The following is a 19,121-nucleotide window of genomic DNA, read 5'->3' on the forward strand; positions in this document are numbered from 1 at the left end:
ATATAATCCTCACAGCATTAGGGATAGCAGCAAACAAAAAATTACACAAGAATTAAATTGACATACGAATCAAAGCAGCAGGGCTCATTATTGAAAGAAGTATAATGTTCCATTTCAAAAGCAGCCCTGTGATCTTACTTATTAAGGGAACGTAATTAAAAAAATATAAATCATTAACATTTTCTGAAATATAAATTCCAAGATACCTTTTGGGATTGATTGAGTTAACTGTGCAATGAAATTCAGTTAATAACGTGTCTGATGCACTATTGAAAAATCACAGTTTTTAACTGATATAAGTTATAATTTCTGAGTAATTGATGTTCTTGGAAAATTTCAAACATGCTAGTTTAATTTTGGTCATCCCTTTCAACGGTGATGCTAAGTCAACATTAGAACAAACTGCTATTACTAATAACTCTATAAAATTAGCAAAGAGCATAGTTGATAGAATACAACCCTGTCTTGTACCTCTGTTAACTTTACAAAGACTAATATTACTAGAGTTGATGATTATTTTCCAGGATGCCCTTTATAAAAGCAAGAGATTATTTTAATGAATTTAACGGGGAACCCAAACTTGCTAAGGATAGTAAAAAGGCTTTCCCAACACACTAAATCAAAAGCTTTTTCGGCATCTAGTAACATGACATGAGCCGGGATTTTATTTTGTGAATAGTAATCTAAAGCTTCAATACACAATTAGTATTGAAAGATAATTGCCTGCTGGGCATGAACCTGCACTGGTCTGAACAAAAACTCCTAATCTTTCTATTTCCTAAAAGCGTAGTTATAATTTTATAATCAATGTTTAAAACTCTTATGGGTTTATATGAATTGACATCTTCCTTGTCAATGCGAAAAGATGCCAGGATTTCACCCCCATTTAAAATATGGTTGGCTGAAGGAACCAAAATATTATACTACTGGACTATATTCACCAATCACCCATATACCTTATTCGTAAGTAATAATTCAGTCGCCAATGGAGAAGGTTCAATCGTTTATTCTGCAGATACAAGCCCTGACAGGGGAACCTCAGTCTACACGACCCTCGGAGGTGCGCAGAGGAGACTGATTACATACAAACAGAGCAAAGCATATATACGTTTCACACACAGCACGATGTCACCTTACTAGGAAAAATACAACTTGTCAGTGAGCCAACAGGAAGACCTATATATGGCACAATTGATTGCTAGCAGCTAGGCCTAAGCTATTCCGGGGGCAGGTCAGTAAGGTGCCTCCCTTTCTATCTGTAGCTCGGGGAGTACATGAACGGACTCTGCTAGAATGTGCGCATCCCACAAGAATGGCAGATGTAACCATGGGTTTCTCTGAGCTGCAAACTAGCGATCGGAGCAGACAGCTAAGTCTGCCATCGTGGTTTCGTGCAGAAAGCCCAATCACGTTGTTACAGGGAAACTGTGCTTGACATGGAGAAACGATACAAAATGGCTCCGGTCACACCAATAGGTTTAGGCTACACTAAAGTGAATCGTTCCTAACTTTAATAATACAGTGTGAATAGTGCAAGACTGACGTGCGGTTATAGGGTTATATTGTATATATTAGGCCAATAACATTTATTTATCGTATTTATATCCCATCAGACGGCCCTTTTGGCCTACTATAGCCAATATGACTGAATCTATTCTACAAATACTCCCTCATCAATCTGCATAAGATCTAAGACCTCTTTCTGAATCATTATCATGTGGTATGGTGTGACTTGAGTTGAGACTGTAATACAACTGGGGTAATTTATGCTATAATTTGCCCATGCGGACTCACTTATGTGGGTAGAACTTCTCGAAAAATCAAGACTCGAATCATCGAGCATAAAAGCACCATACGTAACAGGTCCATAACATCTTGCCTAGCGACACATTGGATTAACTCAAGTCACACCATACCACAACTTAGATTCACCATTCTGGAAGTGGTAGAGAAACACAAGGGCATAGATCATAATGTAGCTTTGGCTCGGAGAGAGACATTTTGGATAAAAAAATTGGGCACACTGACTCCGGGTGGGCTTAATGATCAGTATGAGATGGTATGCTTCCTATGAACATTACATTACCTATGTATAGTACACAATGTATTTGGTTTGTTTCATTGAATTAACATCTCAAAGTCTTTTATATCAATGAATCTGATATTTTAGAAATATGTACTAGATTTGTTTAGCAAGTACCATTTGTCAACAGTTTTTGTACAGGATTGACACTAAATTCCACTATTCTTCCTTTTTCTTTATTTTCTATACTTGAGCTTCATTTCTATACACACACACGTATTGCTTATGATTCTTATATCACACGCAGTTACTTTTTCCTCAGAGGCACCCGTCATTTAGAGATAGGTTTTCTGTAGAACGTCCCACTATTTCAGGACGTAGCCCCGTACCGGATGTTTGCACCGGAAGCTATCGGGAGGTCAGAGGTCTTGGTACGCGTTAGCAGCAAGGTAGGCGTTCGCGCCTTTATGGCGTCTGACTTACACATTTTAACTCTTAGAACTCAAATGTGGAGTTTACACATTTTGTGATTCCTTTTTTTAGAAACGGCTTTTTCACACAACAGGAAACAGAACTTCGGGACATTTCGTTCCATGTAACCACGAATAGCGTTGTGGTAAGATTATAAACTCGTTTCTTTCAATAGTGGTTAGCACTACGAACACCAGCATCGTTACTTAAGATTTTTTTTATATCTTTACTTGCCACAGACCTGATCACCTTAAACGACTTGTCTAAACCTGTATATACGGTTTCAAGTATCAGTCAGGTACAGAGAGCATACTTTTAATCATTGTACTCTAACACTGGGCATGCACGGAGGTTTTGAGAATTTCATTAGGGTGTTGGCTTTTCTCTTCTATCCCCTTTTACACACATTGGCACTCTGTTTATCTTTTATGTTAATTCTAAATTTCTATGTACATGTTACCTTGAGTATCAGAAATATACTTCTTTTCATTTAACTTCACAGTGCCCGATTACGGAACTGAATTGGACAATACAGTTACATCAATTTTGGATTCGAAGGGTCGAACATGGCCCGAAATGCATTGGGAAATGTTATACTTTTTGTTTATTGAACTGTCTAACCTTTGAATGTTATTACTATAAATGATTTGATTGTTAAGTTGACATCACGTCCTTATTACTTCAAGAATCTAAATAATTTTTTTGATATATGTACAAATAATGGTTAACTAAAAAAGTTTGAACCTCCCAAAAACGTGTGATTTCATCACTTTTTTCTATAATATTTGAGTGATTTTGATTAATTATGAAAAGTGTTCTGAAACCTTAGGGACATTAAGAGTGAGCTCCCGGTCAGACCTAGTTTACACTAGGCCTCTACATAGCAGTTCTATCTTTAACTTGCACAGCACCCTGCCCTGTGGTCTACTTAGGTCCTATATTAGAAGTGACTTAATATATCAAAAGCCAAGTTGCAGTGGTAGTAAACTGCACACACCCCCCTACAATGACAGGCCTGAGATAGGTTTGAAAGGCTACTTTTGTCTGTGGCACAAGCAGTGCTGCAGGCCCACTAGCAGCAGTTAGGTTACAGGTCCTGGATACACAGTATTCTACTTTACAAGGGACTTGGAAGTAAACTAAATATGTTGAACAAGTGTAAATCAATCATACCATGTTTAGAGAAGAGAGCACATGCACTTTAGCACTGGTAAAGTGCTCAGAGTCCTAAACCCAACAAAAAGATCAGAAAGAGAGGAGGAGGAAAGCAAAACGTTTGGGGTGAGCCTTCAGAGAGGGACATTTTCTAATAGGGGCTACCCCAGTCAATGTTCCTAGGTAATTGTCACCACAGTGCACAATCATAAGGTCAGGGGGTTGGAGATGCAAAAAGGTTTTAACCAAAGGCATCGATTGGTGCCAATTTAATCCTCTCTGCGAAACCATTTAATATCCACATTATGCAAACTTAGGTCTTTGTCAATAACGCCGTGTTCAGCATACCTTTTGCCCCAGAAAACATAGCTGTGCCCTACAATTCATACTGTGAAAACTTTGAAGGGATGTGTGGAAGAAATCAAAAGATGTATATAGCTGAGTAAGTCAGTTGGTACAAAATCTAAAATGGTGGAGAAGATGTTGTTTTAGAAGAAGCAGATACGTGATTGGCTGTTCAAAAACATGGTGTACTCAAAAGTAGGTTGCATGTCACTTTACAGAACATGTATCTTTCTGATTGGTTATGGAAAAAAGTTTGAAAGGTACAGTAGACTGGATAAGATAATATTTTACAAAAGTCTACCACACCTGCTATTTGCATATGTAAGCTAGGTTGCTGAATTTAAAAATATGGGGAACTTGTCACCTGCTGGTACAGCTGAATGTTGCAGAAACTGTTACTTCGGAAACTAATATTAAGCAGAATGGGGGAAGGGTTGAAAGAAAACAGTGCTTTTAAAATATGAAATGGAAAGTTACATATATGTTATATGCTTGTAAATTAAGTTTTACCAAATCATATTAGAAGTGGTATGTTCTTAAAAAATAATACTAGTATTATTGGAAATAGGTTTTTGAACTCCTGCAAGAGTTCAGGACTCCATATCGACGGTACACATTGTGTAGAAGTGCTTCAGTGTTTGTAACATCATTTTTAACTTTGAGATGCAGTATTTATAAAGCTTGAGAAGCATTAGAGAAATGTGATGTTTAAAATATGTTACCAAATATAAAAACCTGCATCGTAGTCTGTATAATTGTAGTGAAATGAAGATTGGAAATAGGTTGTGTATACTGATATATGTGCTTCCTGAGTGTGTAATGAAAGCAGTACAGAACACTGAGGTGTAAAACCTGTTGGCAGATGTATTAAACTGTATCTCAGTCCATATAATTCTATGTCTGGGAAACATCCATTAAAACACAGGAATTATAATGCAATGCCTTTACAACGCAGGCAATACAATGCAACTTCCATTACAATGCATGTTATTAGAACCATATACGTCACTGACCAGCACCTTACCTGAGGTAAGCACCTGGCAGTGTTATAATAGTAATATTTGTTCTAATGGTACATTAGTTGTAATGGCTTCCATTGTAATAGCATGCAGTGTAATGGAAGTTTCATTGTAAAAGTCACGTTGTAAAAGTATGTGTTGTAATAGTTTACATTGCAACATCATATATTAATAAAATACGTTTAAAAGCATGTAGTTTATCAGAACCTCTGCACAAATCTTATTAGAGATTCTACAGCATTCAGTTGCAGAAGCCAGGATCCGTTACCTAGGTAGGCATCACAGTAGCACTTGAATATAGAGTTCAATACTTGCTTGATATCATGTCTGAGGTATGTCTCTACTTCTAAATGTACTCTGACACTTGGGGTGCTGCCATTGACCCTAACTTAAAACTAGGTAATTTATCAATCATAGCTTGACAAATTTTGTCAGTGGTACTACAGCATTCACTACAGCATTCAGTTATAGAAGCCCAGACCGCTTACCTAGGTAGGCATCAAAAAAGCACTCAAATACAGAGTTCAATACCCACCTGCCCTAGATAATGAGGGGAAAGTAATGTATAGATCTTCTTCTACACATATCTAGAGAGCATGTGGTGTGAAACAGATGTATTCTAGCATTTGTAGGCTTCTTTTGATGTATCATGTCATGACAAAAAGGCTGACATACGCTTTGACATCTTGAGAAAGATGCTGAGACTTACAACAGAGCATGAGAAGATTCAGCCTTTTATTTTTGTGTAGGCCTTACGTTGTGAGCTGTTAATGTATAATGAAAATGCAAGACAACAGTGAGGTTTAAAATATGTTTCCAGATGTATCATTCTATTTTCTAGTTCATATGAGTCTCTAGAAAGGTTCACTTGAAGTAGGCTGTATAAATGTGTGTCTGCTTTAAATAGAAAGTGTACTCTGTCAATGTTTGAATATTTGATTGCTATCATGCCTGAGGTATGTCCCTAACCTCTACAACATGTTTTGTGCAGCTGATGAGCCTACCTTAAAAACTATGGGGCATATTCTCTAGAGCGTGTGATAATTACTGCAAAATTAGCTTAAGGCAATGCTTCACATCGCAGTCCATTGCGGGAAAATAACACTGTGTTGACGTTGTATTCCCAACGCGGCGGTATCATGCTAGAGTCAAATGACCACGTACAAATTAATGTGATGCCGAAAAAATGCGAAACACGAATGCAAAAATAGTAGGAATGAGGTCAATCACGACACAAAAATCAGCGATAACCAGCGACCGGCCTGCAATTCCCACACGTCATGCGGGAAAATGCACCAGAAAAGCAGAGTTAAAAATTGATGAGATGACAATGTACGAGTACAACTGCACACCCATGACATAGAACAAATGACCATTGTCCGGCATCAAATAGGCATCTCCTCAGAAACAGTCACAACGCACATTGACATGCATTCTGCATGTAAACTGCGCCAATGCGGAAACATACATGGAACACACTGTGAAACCACATCTCCCCTTCACATTGCAGAGGGAAAATCAAGGCCTCATGCACACGGACGTGTCATGTCCATGACCAATCAATTCACCTGTCAATCATCGCTTGTCTTATACTCTCCTTGCTTTAAAGATTAGCTCTGTATTTATACTGTTTTAATTGTGTTTTACGTGCTCTTCTTGGGACCATTGTTTGATTTCTGGTTTTCTTCTTAATAGATTCCGCCTGCTTACACTTATTTGGTCCTGATGATGATCTTGATTTATTGAGATCGAAACGCCATCGACCTTTACAACCAAAAACTCCTCTACTGCATTTAATTAATTTGGAGTTTTGTTTATTGTTGGGGTCAATGCAATAATAATAATAATAATAAAGCCATTTTTAAAGCGCCTGGTTACACCTATGACGGTGTGTCCCCGCGCTGAAATGCTGCTACTCCCAAATGAGACAGAAAGTATCAGGGTACTGATTATTTGGGGAAGAGATAAGTTTTTAAATATTGTCTGAATCTTGTTTCGGAGGGCTCCATTCGAAGGTTCAGGGGGAGGCTATTCCAGTGTTTGCAAGCCAAAAAACGGAAGGAGCTACCTCCCATTCTGGTCTTGTGAACTCGGGGAAGTTGAAATAACATCACTCCGGCGGATCTGAGATTTCGGGTGGGGCGATGGATAATGAGGAGTTTTTGCAGATAATTCCGGCCTTTTCCTTGGGCAATGCGGTGAGCCATACATAGTGCCTTAAATTTTATACGCTCCACAATAGGGAGCCAATGAAGTTTACGCAATGCTGTCTTACCGGATGCCCTGCGTGGAAGATTAAGTACCAAGCGGGCCGCGGCATTTTGGACACCCTGTAGCTGTTGAATGCCTTTTTTGCTCAGGCCTAGAAGAAGGGCATTGCCATAATCCAGATGTGGCGTAACCAGGGCGTGGATAAGTTTCTTCCAGGCACCAAAGGGGAGCAGATCGAGAACTTTGCGGAGAGTTTTCAATATTCCAAAGCATTTACCAGTGATCTTATTAATCTGTTGCTTGAAGGAAAGCTCCGCATCGATCATAATTCCCAAATTTCTGACAACCTCTGCTGAGCGGGGGATTGGTCCTAATTCCGTTGGCCACCAGTCCTGTGACCAGGTGGAGGGGGACTTACCGACCACCAACAACTCAGTTTTATCGCCATTAAGGCGAAGGCAGTTGCTATTCATCCAACCTGCCACAGCGCGCATACAATTGGAGAAGTTAGTGGCTTCCTCAGGCTGGTTGTTGGCAAGTTGGATTATTAATTGGGTATCGTCAGCGTATGTGACGATATCCACGCCATAGGATTCCACAATATGTGCCAAAGGCTCCATATAAATGTTGAACAGCGTGGGGCTCAAACTTGAGCCTTGTGGAACTCCATGCCTCAATTTACGAGGAGATGATTTATAAGGAGGACAGTGTACCTGAAAATTGCTATTTTCCAGAAAAGATTTTATCCACTCCAGGGCTGGACCCTTTATTCCCATATCGGAGAGGCGCGACAACAGCGTTGAGTGCAGCACGGTGTCAAATGCTGCACTAAGGTCTAATAGCACCAACGCTGCTGTCTGCCCTCCATCAACAAGTTGTCTCAAGCGTTCTATGGAAAAGAGGACCGCAGATTCGGTTGAATATCCAGCTCTGAACCCTGACTGGGTTGGGTGAAGACAGGAGTTCTCTTCAATAAATTTCATAAGTTGCTTATTCACAACCTTCTCCACAACTTTCCCGCAAAAGGGAAGGAGGGATATAGGGCGGAGGTTTTGTAGTTGGGAGATATGAATGTTTGCTTTCTTCTTCAGGGGTATAACCTGTGCGGTTTTCCAAGCCTCCAGCCCATGGCACTCCCGAAAAGAGAGAGCAATAAGCTGTTCAATCTGCTCTATCATACCATCAAGAACTCCTGTGCAACGGTTGGGGGAGATTACATCCAGAGGGGATCCAGAATGAATTCCTCTCATGATGGAATGCAGGTCTGATCTCTTAGGGACTGAGAAGCTTGTTAACTGGAGCTTGGTAGCTGGAGCATTTCTCACTATTGATTGATAGTCATGTGGACTGTCTGTGAAGGTGGCATGTATTAAGTCTACTTTTTTCACAAAAAAGTCCGCAATCTCATCACATAGCTCATTAGAATATGTATCTTGAGCCTCAAGTCTAGTGGGAACCGTGAGCTCTTTATATATTGAAAAAAGTTCCTTAGTAGGGTTTTTTGCGGATTCAATACGTTCTTTGAAATGTATACCTTTCGCTGCTCTTATAAGTTTGTGATACATTTTTAGTTCCTCTTTATATTTTATCTTGTCCTCTGGATCATAGTTTTTTCTCCAGCCACGTTCAATGTTTTTACATTTAGCTTTAGCTTCCTTAAGTTCTTTAGAGAACCAAGGAGCCGTTTGAGTCTTTCTGACAGGGGGTTTAAATGTCCATGGTGCTACTGTGTCCAGAGCTTTGGACATCCATTTTTCATAGCCCTCCCATGCCTTGAGCAGAGTGTCGTGGAAGGGAGGAGGGTCTCTACATAGGGCAGATTTAAACTTTTCCTCTGTAAAGTTCTTCCAGTCTCTGCGTTTTGAGGGTCTAGAATTGGGTACATTAGAGTTGGTCGCACTGCATTCCTGTAGTACATTTTCCACCTCAAAGGGGATGACAAAATGGTCAGACCATGTAATTTGCAACGGGGTGTTTATTTTAAGATCCTCCCAGTTAGCAAAAACCGGGTCAAGAAGATGACCAAGTTGATGAGAAGGAGATGTAGATTGCAGTGTTAGTGATAAAGGTTTCAGAGCGTGTACCACGGCCTGTGCCTCCCTACATTTGCGATCTTCAAAGTGGAAATTAAGGTCTCCTAAAATAAGAAATTTCTTATGTCGGAGTGCATGTTGTGTTATTAATTCTGTCAGCTGAGTGGCAAATTGTGAGGACTTACCAGGGGGTCTATATACTAGAAGTCCATTGATATTACTTTTGGAACTAGTTTTAATCGCAAAGAACCCACCCTCACTGTTCGGCAAGGTTGTTTTCTCTAAAGTACAGTGTAGGTCGCTCTTGTGAATTATAGCCAGTCCTCCTCCTATCTGTTTTTCTCTATCAATTCTAAGCAGGCTATATCCTATCGGAACCGCCTCCAGGATTTCTGGAGTCGAGGCTGTGTCAAGCCACGTCTCTGTTAAAAAGAGTACATCGAGCTCACCATCCACCACAAGATCATGTATCTCTAATCTGTGTTTTTTGAGGGATCTACAATTGAGTAGTGACATTTTCAAAATCTTCCCTCTGAACTCACCATTCTTTCTATCCTTAATCGTAAAGTGGCAGGACGCACAGTACTTCGTGGAAGAGTCTACTGACATAGTATGACGACAGCTATCTTTAACATTGGGACGTATGGCAAGCAATTCCTTGGTGGTATACCTAATGTATGTCATATTGGTAATGGCAGTCGGGGTGGAATGGACAGGTTAATGTTAATGTCACGAACACCCCCCACTTTGCGCACCTTTCACTTTTTGTGTGAGCACTGGAACTATTTCCTTAAAAGCATACAATGATACTACATTTACGCTGTTAATAAATGTGATGTCATAACAAACCTTGAGTCCCAACATATATTGCGTAACCAGTCCTGCCTGGACTTTCCTTAAATTACTTCTCTGATGAACGCTGTTCTAAAAGAATTCCAGTAGCCTGGGCTACACGAGGACCCTTTTGGCCTCCCACAGACCCTTGTTTTTCAAAATATCAATTATGAAAGCATGGATGAATGTAGGGGCAATGACTCCCACTTACGTACATGTTGCCCATGTGGTGAGACTTGAGTCACATGGTGCATCCTTGCATCATGGTGGTACATATCTGACCCCAAAAGGAGCCCTGTTGTAACTTGTAGGTCACAAATGACAGCCAAAATGAAATGATTTGGGACACATTTGAAACGCCGAACAGTGGGATTCCGTACTAACTGTGACACATAGAACTGGCAGGTCCATTATGTGACACCCTAAACAGCCTTTCTGCACATATGTGACACACTCACCATCCATTAACAAATCATAAAATTGATAGCACTACATGTCGCACTCACACCAGTCTGAGTGATGTGCTTGTACAGATGAGTGACATGCACTCAGGTAATGTGTCTTGGAATGCATTTATTTACACATGCTGTGATGTGCACATCTTGTACTGTCCCATGATTGCTAAGGACTGTCACAATGTGACATGCTCATGTGAAGAAATTGTCAATGATGGTGTTCTTATGGGCTATTCCTGCTGCAATGAACTGGGTGTGGTCTACCTGCCTCATCTTCCTCATCATCGTCCGGTGCATCTGGCAATTGTATCCATGGGGCATTGCTGCATACACATATGCTGTGCAACACACAACATGCAACAACCATCTCGCACACAATGTCAGGGCTGTACAGGAGCATTCCACCTGTGATGTCCAGGCACCTGAAACGTGACTTCAACATGCCAAATGGGTTGTTCCACAATGCCCCTGGTGCATTTGTGGGCCGCATTGTACTGCCTTTGGGCCTGTGTGATCAGGGCTCGGGGGGGGTGTTATCATTCAAGCACATAGTGCATATCCGTGATCACCTGTGACAGTGCAGAGAGACATGAGTCAATAGTTCGTTCTGCATGATGTGTTGGCACCCTCACAGGTACATTGGTGTGTGATATGTGTGACTCAGTGATTCCTGTATGACATTTTATTTATTTTATTTGAAAGGATTCATTTAACGCTGGCTAGACCCGAGGGTATCAGAGCACTTTACATGTGCAAAAAGAAAACAAGAACAAGAATACAGGATTTGCTCAAAAGAGAAAAACAGAGTATTAACAATCAATAAAATAAATGTTCTAATAAACAGAGACATAGCACAAGCAAAATAAATCAATATATACAGTGGCTGGTAAGCATGGGCGAATTTTACGAATCTGGCGTTCACGAATTTGGGTATTTGCATACTCGCGATCCGCAAAATCTGCGAATTCTTGCGAATTTGCGGATTTTTTTGTTTTTATAGTGTTAGCAAGGGTTTCTGCCAGTTAGCGAGGATTTTGTACCAGTTCGCAATTGCGAACTTACTGGTCGGCACGCAACGGTCGCGACAATGTTGTTTCTACGTCTGGTTCATCATCACAGGTTCACAGCACCCTCTGTTTCAACACTGCCACCCTCTGTTTCACCCATGCCACCCTCTGGTACATCAATGCCACCCTATGGTTCATTATCATCACTGTAGATTAAGGGGGGAAAAAGCAAGCACACCTGCCCTGCTTCAACTGACATGAATTAATTTGGGGTTGATTTATTAATGTGTCACTGTTTTAAAATCCCAGTCTGGCATCTGCTTCCTTATCTGTAATTTGCTTTCTGTTGCAGTGCAATTTTTTTTTCCAGGACCTTTGTGGCCTACTTGTAGCTATTCTATGATCCGGCTGTGAGGGTCAGAGCAGGGTCGTACAATTGTTGCAACTAGCAACTGAACTCTGGAGGGGCCCCAGTCAGGAAGCACTACAGGGAATGGTTACTAATGCTGCTGAGTGCTTTCAGTTTAGCAAAACTCGTTTTTCTGTAGAACAGCAAATGTAATGCCCCATACAAACTTACTTGTGAAAGTTGATTTCTAATCCAAAAGTGATCCAAAGAAAGTCAAAAGGCCTCAAATCCAAAAAAGGGCAGGCAAATGTCAACCTGAGGAGTTATTCTGATAAAAATGATCATTTTCAGAAGGTCGATGCTGCTTGCGAGTGGATTTCTTGTGCAGAATTGCAAATTTTGTAATTTCGCGAGTGCGAGATTGTTGCTGCTCGCCGCACCTACATGTTCGCAATTGCGAACTTACGCCGCACGCCGCAAAATTGTATCACCAAGAAAAAAAAATCTGCTGCGTGTGAATTTGCGGATTTTCGGTAAATTCGCCAGCGTTCGCGGATCGCGAATTTACCGAAAATCCGCAAAATCCGGGAGCGGAACGGATTGTCCGCCCATGCTTAGTGGCTGGTGCGGGGGAAGATTCAGGGCAGCGGGTGTGGAAAAGATTTAAAAAAGGATAGGCTGGGGAAAACAGGTTGTGGGAGGGGGCTGGTCATCTAGGCGGGGTTTTAAGAGGGAGGAGGGAAAGGAGGTGGGAGTAAAGTGGGGGAGATTAGACTGGGAGAGGGGAGGGAGTGAAGTGGAGGAGGACAGGGTCTGAGGAGGTCAGAGGGCTGATTAAGGACCCCAGTATTTGTCAAGGAGGTGCAGTTTATGGTCTTTTTTAAAGGCAATGTAGGAGGGGTTGCATTGCAATTCCTTTGGGAGGGCATTCCAGACAGTCGGCGCGTTTCCAGAGAAGGTCCGGGATTTAGGAGGAAAGTGTTTGTTATCCTGGTCATTCTGGAGCAGGCGGCTTTTTTAGTTTGTTTGTGAGGTACAGCGGGGCATTTTGGTGTACGGCTTTATGTGTGATTCATGCTGTCTTGTATGTGGATCTTTCTTTGGTGGGAAGCCAGTTGAGAGCCTTCAGGGCTGGGGAGATGTGGTCAAAGCCTTTATAGCCAGTGATAAGCCTGGCTGCTAAGTGGAGCACAGATCTGAGTGGGGCTAGGCGGACTTTGGGGGTTCCTGTGAGGATAGCATTCCCATAGTCGATTTCTGAGAGAACCAGGGATTGAACGACCCATTTGAAGTCTTCAGGAAGGATGAAGGGTTTGAACTTCTTCAGGTGACGGAGAGTGAAGAGAGTTCCTTTAGCAGAGTTTTTTATGTGGTCGTTGAGGCTTAGGTTTTTGTGAGAAGCAAAACTAGGGATTTCGCTGAGTTGAACAAATAGAGCAAGCAGTTGAGTGCACTGAGGTTAGATATCGAGGTTTTAATGGGGAGTCTGTTGTTTTTGGGCAGGAGAGGATGATTTCAGTATTCTTAGGGTTGAGTTTGAGATGGTTGGAGTGGAACTAATGTTGAATCTTGTTTGAGGTATGGTTAAGATGAAGTACATCAGCGTGAGACCTAATCTTTTAGTACAGTTGTGTGTCGTCAGCATAGAGGTGGTAGTTGATTCCTGCTTGTTTCAGGAGGAGGGCAAGAGGTTCCATAAATAGGTTAAAGAGTGAACGGAAGAGGAAAAAGCCCTGGGCGACGCCTAGGGAAACCAGAGAGGTGTTGGCTAGACAGTGGTTCATTTTGACTTGTTGGGCCAAAGCGAACTTGAGCGAATTGAGAGGGAAGTTGTGGTTGACTGTATCAAACGCAGCTGAAAGGTCAAGGAGAATGAGTATGCAGGATTCACTGTTGTCAAGGGAAGTGTGGATGTCCTCGATTATATTAAGTATGGTGGTTTCCGTGCTGCAGCCTTTTCTGAAGCTGGATTGAAAGGTGTCTAGAAGGTTGAAGTTGTTAATGTGTTTTTATTGTTCAAGCAGAGCACATTTTTCCAGGGCATTAGACAGGAGAGGCAGGGTAGATATAGGGCGGAGGAAATTCAGGTCATTAGGGTCTGCGGTGGGTATTTTAGGGATAGGCGTGATTTGACCGAGTTGAAGTGAGTCTGGGATATAACCTGTGGAGAAGGACGTGTTGATGATGTTGGTCCAGTAAGGGGCAATGATGTGGTTGAGATTCTGGATAAGGCTGGAAGGGATAGGGTCTCTGGTGTGTAAGGACGGCTTAAGTTTGGGTATGATGTTAAAGACTTCAAGTATAGTCATGGGGATAAAGTTTACCAAGTTGCATAGTTTTTTATTTGCAGGGAGAAGGCTGGGTTCTGGGGGGTTGTAGCAAGAGGGGGAGTGGAAGGCTGAGGAGAGGGGGTCAAGCCGGTGGGATAGTTTAGTGTTTTGTCAGCGACGAGAGGGGAATTGGGTGGGATCACAGTTAGGTGGAAGGATTGACCGATTTTGGCAATTTTATCCGAGCAGAAGTTGGCAATTTCTTCACATCTATTAGTTGATGTAGTAAGTTTTGTGGGAGCTGTGGATATTTGGCTGCGGACAATGTTAAATAATTCTCTGTGTCTCTTTTTTGCCCGATTGAGTTGTATTCGGGAAAAGGAGGCCTTCTCCTTGAAGGTGTGTTTTTTATAGAATGATCTAGACAGGCAAGGTGGGCAGCGGAGGGGTCTTGTCTCCAAGATCCTTCCGTCAGTCTAAGTGTTCACCTTTCTTCATTGAGATCAGAGTTAAAGCAAGTTCTAGATGGAATAGTTCTTTGTTTTTTAGTTTGGGAGGTGCTAGGAGGTCTATGACCTCATTGGTGGTCTTGTTGAAGTGTTCGGTGAGCTCATTTGCGACTTGGGACAAAGGGGTGAGAAGAAGTTTAGCTCAAAGTTCAGACTCAAGCTCTCCAGGAGGGATTTGTTTGAGGTTTCTGGTCCATTTCAAGGGTAGGTGATTTTTAATAGGGGGAGGGGAGTGGATTGGATCTGGAACAGGATGAGGAGATGGTCAGACCAGTCAATGGGAAGGATGCTGGAGATGGAAGCCAGATAGAAAAAATGGGGGAGTCAGGTCCTGGGACGTGTGGTCGGCTGGACCATAAGATATACTTAGAAAAAACTAGAGAAAGTTTTAAATCTGTAACGGGACCTACCCTGATAGTTACGTAGTGCCCCCTTTGACTCTGCCTGAGTATAATACTCGTCTTTCAAAAACGGATATGCCTTTTCAAGCGTGAACGCCTTTGAGTCTCTTTCGTACTGTGCAATTTTATTATTAAGTGTGTTGTCTTTGAATGCCAAGATCTCCTTTTCTATTTTTCTAATAGAGCTTTTGCGTTGGAAATTGTTGGACTATCTGTGATGGCCTTGGTCAATGTTTCTATTTCTTCTAGTTCCTTTATACTGAGTCTCTGTGCAGTTTCTATAGTATGGACCATCAGGTCCCTACTACATTTCGTGTTGATGCAACTGAATCCCTTTCTGTATTCAGTGTCCTCAGTGAATATTACAGGGACATTTTTCACCTGTAGTCCCCAGGGTATAGTTCCACCTCTCAGATGTTTTAGCAGAAAGTGCCCGTGCAGTTCTGTCCTTAAATGTTTTTTACTCAGCCTTATTAGTTTATCTGACTCATTCTGCTGTTGGGCAGAAGAGCTCAGAGCAACATTGGAGAAGGCAGAGGAAGCAATAAGAATTCGTATACGTTCTTCGCTAAACGATAAAGTGTCCTTCTCAGCCATTCCTTTTGGAAGGATAGAATATCCCTCCTCGAGTTATTCTTATAAACGCCAACAGGCAACTTGACTTAATTGTGTGCCCTTGGAACTCTCGCGGAGGTGTCCCGCTCTCAAGTTAGAAAAAATGGGGGAGCAAGGTCCTGGGACGTGTGGTCGGCTGGACCATAAGATATACTTAGAAAAAACTAGATGCCAACTACACAATTACTTTAAATCCTCTATTTTGGGGAGAAAAACCAAGTGAAACTCCTGGGTTTATCTGGGCATAGTGCTATTACCCTTTTTCAGAGATGGAAGCCAGGTCATTAATGGATATGATGGCATTGAGAGTGACACCTTTGGCGTGGGTGGGCAAGTGACAGAGTTGAACAAGGCCATTGATTTCAAGAAAATTGAAGGGATGGGTGAATGTGGGGTCAGCAGTATTGTTCCAGTGGATGTTAAAGTCTCCAAGGAAGATGTTTTTTGAGTTGGAGAGAGAGGTTGAGAGAGAAGGTCGGATAATTCCTCAGCAAAGGAAATTGAATCACCCGGAGGGTGGTAGATGTTATGTAGGCGAATTTGGGGGGAGACCTGGAGAGTTTGACATGTACTGCTTGTTGCAAATGAGTGGCCTCAATGTGTCTTACATAGCCTCACTGCTGCTCTTCCCTCGCCGAGCCTATTCACTAGTGTGCTACAAAAAAACAAGATTAGGGAGGGGAGAGGGAGTGCCCTCCACTGGCACTGGAGGTGGATACGTCCTCCTCAGAAATGTATACAAAATCAAAAGGAGCCACCTTCAAGGAGGTTCGAAGGAATGTGTTTCCCTTTCATGGTAGGAAGCACACAGTTTTTGCTTAAATACCCCTCACACACCAAAAGTGCCCTTGGTGTCATGCTTCATCATAGGGATCTTCCCGCCCCACTGCAGGACCAGCGACTAAGCGAGAGCACTGATTTTACAGTACTATGTGTGATGCAGAGATAGTGAGAGGAAGGGTCAGGGTGGCTGCGGGTAGTGAATTAAAAAGAAACTGCCCTCATGGCCTTAAAAAACTTTAATAGGTTATGGAGACTGGTGCTGTTAAAAAGGTGTTGTGGAGTTGTCCAGCGTGTTATGTGCGGATACTCCTGATTGAATACTCCTGATCAAGTCAACATGTTTCGAGGCATCAAGGCTTCTTCATCAGGACTAGAAATATTCCCTTCAATACTCACTATGTTGCTATCAATTTGTGTTAGAACAATGTGCTGTATACAAAAAAGTGAAGAACAGAATGCAAAATGTCATGCGTTCCATACAATACCCAATCGGTAATATTAAAATGTAAGCCTAATCAGTATTTCTGAAAATGTAAGCTAGAGTAAGCAGGAGACAATGCTCCATGAGCCTCTTAACGGGTGGGAAGGGTGATGCCACTGTATTATCGTGGTCAGCAGCTCCTCGCTTCTGGTAAGGCCATCCCGCGGCTCCGTGGTGTGTGCTTCCTACCATGATAGGAAACACATTCTTTTGAACGCCCTTAAAGGTGGATCCTTTTGGTTTTGTATTACTAGTGTGAGCAGCACTATTGCATCACTTTCACCCCTACGGCACATCATTGTCATGCCTGCCTGTGCATGTTCAAAAGCCTGACAATGACACAGTGATGTTGTGCGCTGAAGGTGGACGGCCACATGTGTGTAGGCCTATGGTAAGGACAGAGCGGACATACATGTAGAGTTCATGCCTGGCTGAACTCGCAATGCGGTTGATGGTAGACCTTTGGCTTATGCTGTGGCAATAGCACCACACACAACAGTTGGCATGTATGATCCCGGACCCGAGCGGGCTTGTGCTTCCTCATTCATCCCTCAGCCGAGACTGTTCTCTTGGGGCATGCTACGTGGCAACATTGAATATTGCGTGACGGTTGGCGCCAACTCTACAAAAGAGACACATGCATTAGTTACTTCCTTGGCAAGGCCTAAGTGCAACCATGCCTGGAGCCACATGTTGAATTACCACACCCCTATGCTGTATTGCCGTATGATGGTTCACTCTGCTTACGCTCACAGGGGGGTACAACACAACTACATGTCCCAGGTCTACCCCATTGCCTGAGGTGACAGGGTTACGCCCACTGTACACAGCAAATTGTAATGTGGTATGGCCCAGGGCCCTCATGCATACATAATGACAACACAGATACACTGTGATAATTTGTGGAACTGCTACGGACACGTGCGCCCGGCACCTTTTATTGCCATGGTCACATGTCCAGTGACGCCTGTGCTGAATGGGTGTTAGGTAGTGTAAGCCACCCCTCAGGGGTTGGTTGGTGCTGGCAACAACTACAATAGTGATCAGATAATCAGAAGTTCAAAGTTCGAACAGCAAGGGCCCATGACTTGAGCTGCAGAGAGTTAGTGGCCCCGGATGCACTATGGCCGGCACAGGCACAGCACCACGGGACAGTGACTTGCGATGCACTGAGGTAGGGTAACAAGAGCTGAGCGGGTCCTCTGTGATGTCCAAGGAGAATGTCACGGAGTGTTACGGGGAGAGTGGAAGCTGTCCATCCAGGGCATGATGCGAAGGGCAGAAGCAAGAAGAAAACAGCAATATGGAGGAGTTTAATGCTACAGTCTCCTGTTTACCACCATGTCAGTATCAGCTACATGATGATAAAGATAACCCCCAGGCCATAGACTTAGATGCCATCAAAGTTCAACAAAAGAGTGCCATGACTTCCATGGCACAGAGTCAGTGATGGCAGGCTGCGATGAGGCCTGTACAATAATATGAACTCTGCCATGAAGAGATCAAGACTCAGTTCCAATTGTGTGACCAACTTGTCAGCTGTGTATGCCAGTGGAGTATGTCAACAAGAAAGGAGTCCGCCGGCTTGTGTCGCAGAGGCCATAATGGTCTGTGGAGGTAGTAAGATCTGGGAGCGCAGGGGCTGGCAAGACTAGTTCTGGGACCAGCAGCCCGGGGTGCAGCAGGTGCACAGGATCACAGGCAACACTGCTCACAGTGACGGCGTTGGCCTTGTGGCGGGGTGAGAGGCGTCGCCCTGGCAGATACATTGGGGATTCCGGAAGAGTACCACAGCCAGAGCGATGTGCTTTTTATGCACAACCCTCTGCTGGCCTTGAGTACGCCGGGCCAACCCACTCCACTCATGCTTAATTTACTCTTATGAAAACATTGTGACTGTAAAAAAGGATTATTTTATTATTTGTTAATTGACATTAATATTTTTACCATGTTTACAGCATTCAACGATAAACCTCTAGTTCTTCATGAGTCAAAATACATCACAGTACTACACAGTATACATACTGATAAATCCATTTTCACTCTAGAAGAAAAAGAGAATTACTTGATCATTTTTTTTGATTTGTACATATTTCAAACCTTCTTTTTTCTGCATCTTTGTAGTATTTTCAACTCGCGACGATAATACATGAACTGTTC

Source organism: Lissotriton vulgaris, chromosome 3_2, assembly GCF_964263255.1.
Source record: "Lissotriton vulgaris chromosome 3_2, aLisVul1.2, whole genome shotgun sequence".
In the NCBI taxonomy this organism is placed as follows: domain Eukaryota; kingdom Metazoa; phylum Chordata; class Amphibia; order Caudata; family Salamandridae; genus Lissotriton; species Lissotriton vulgaris.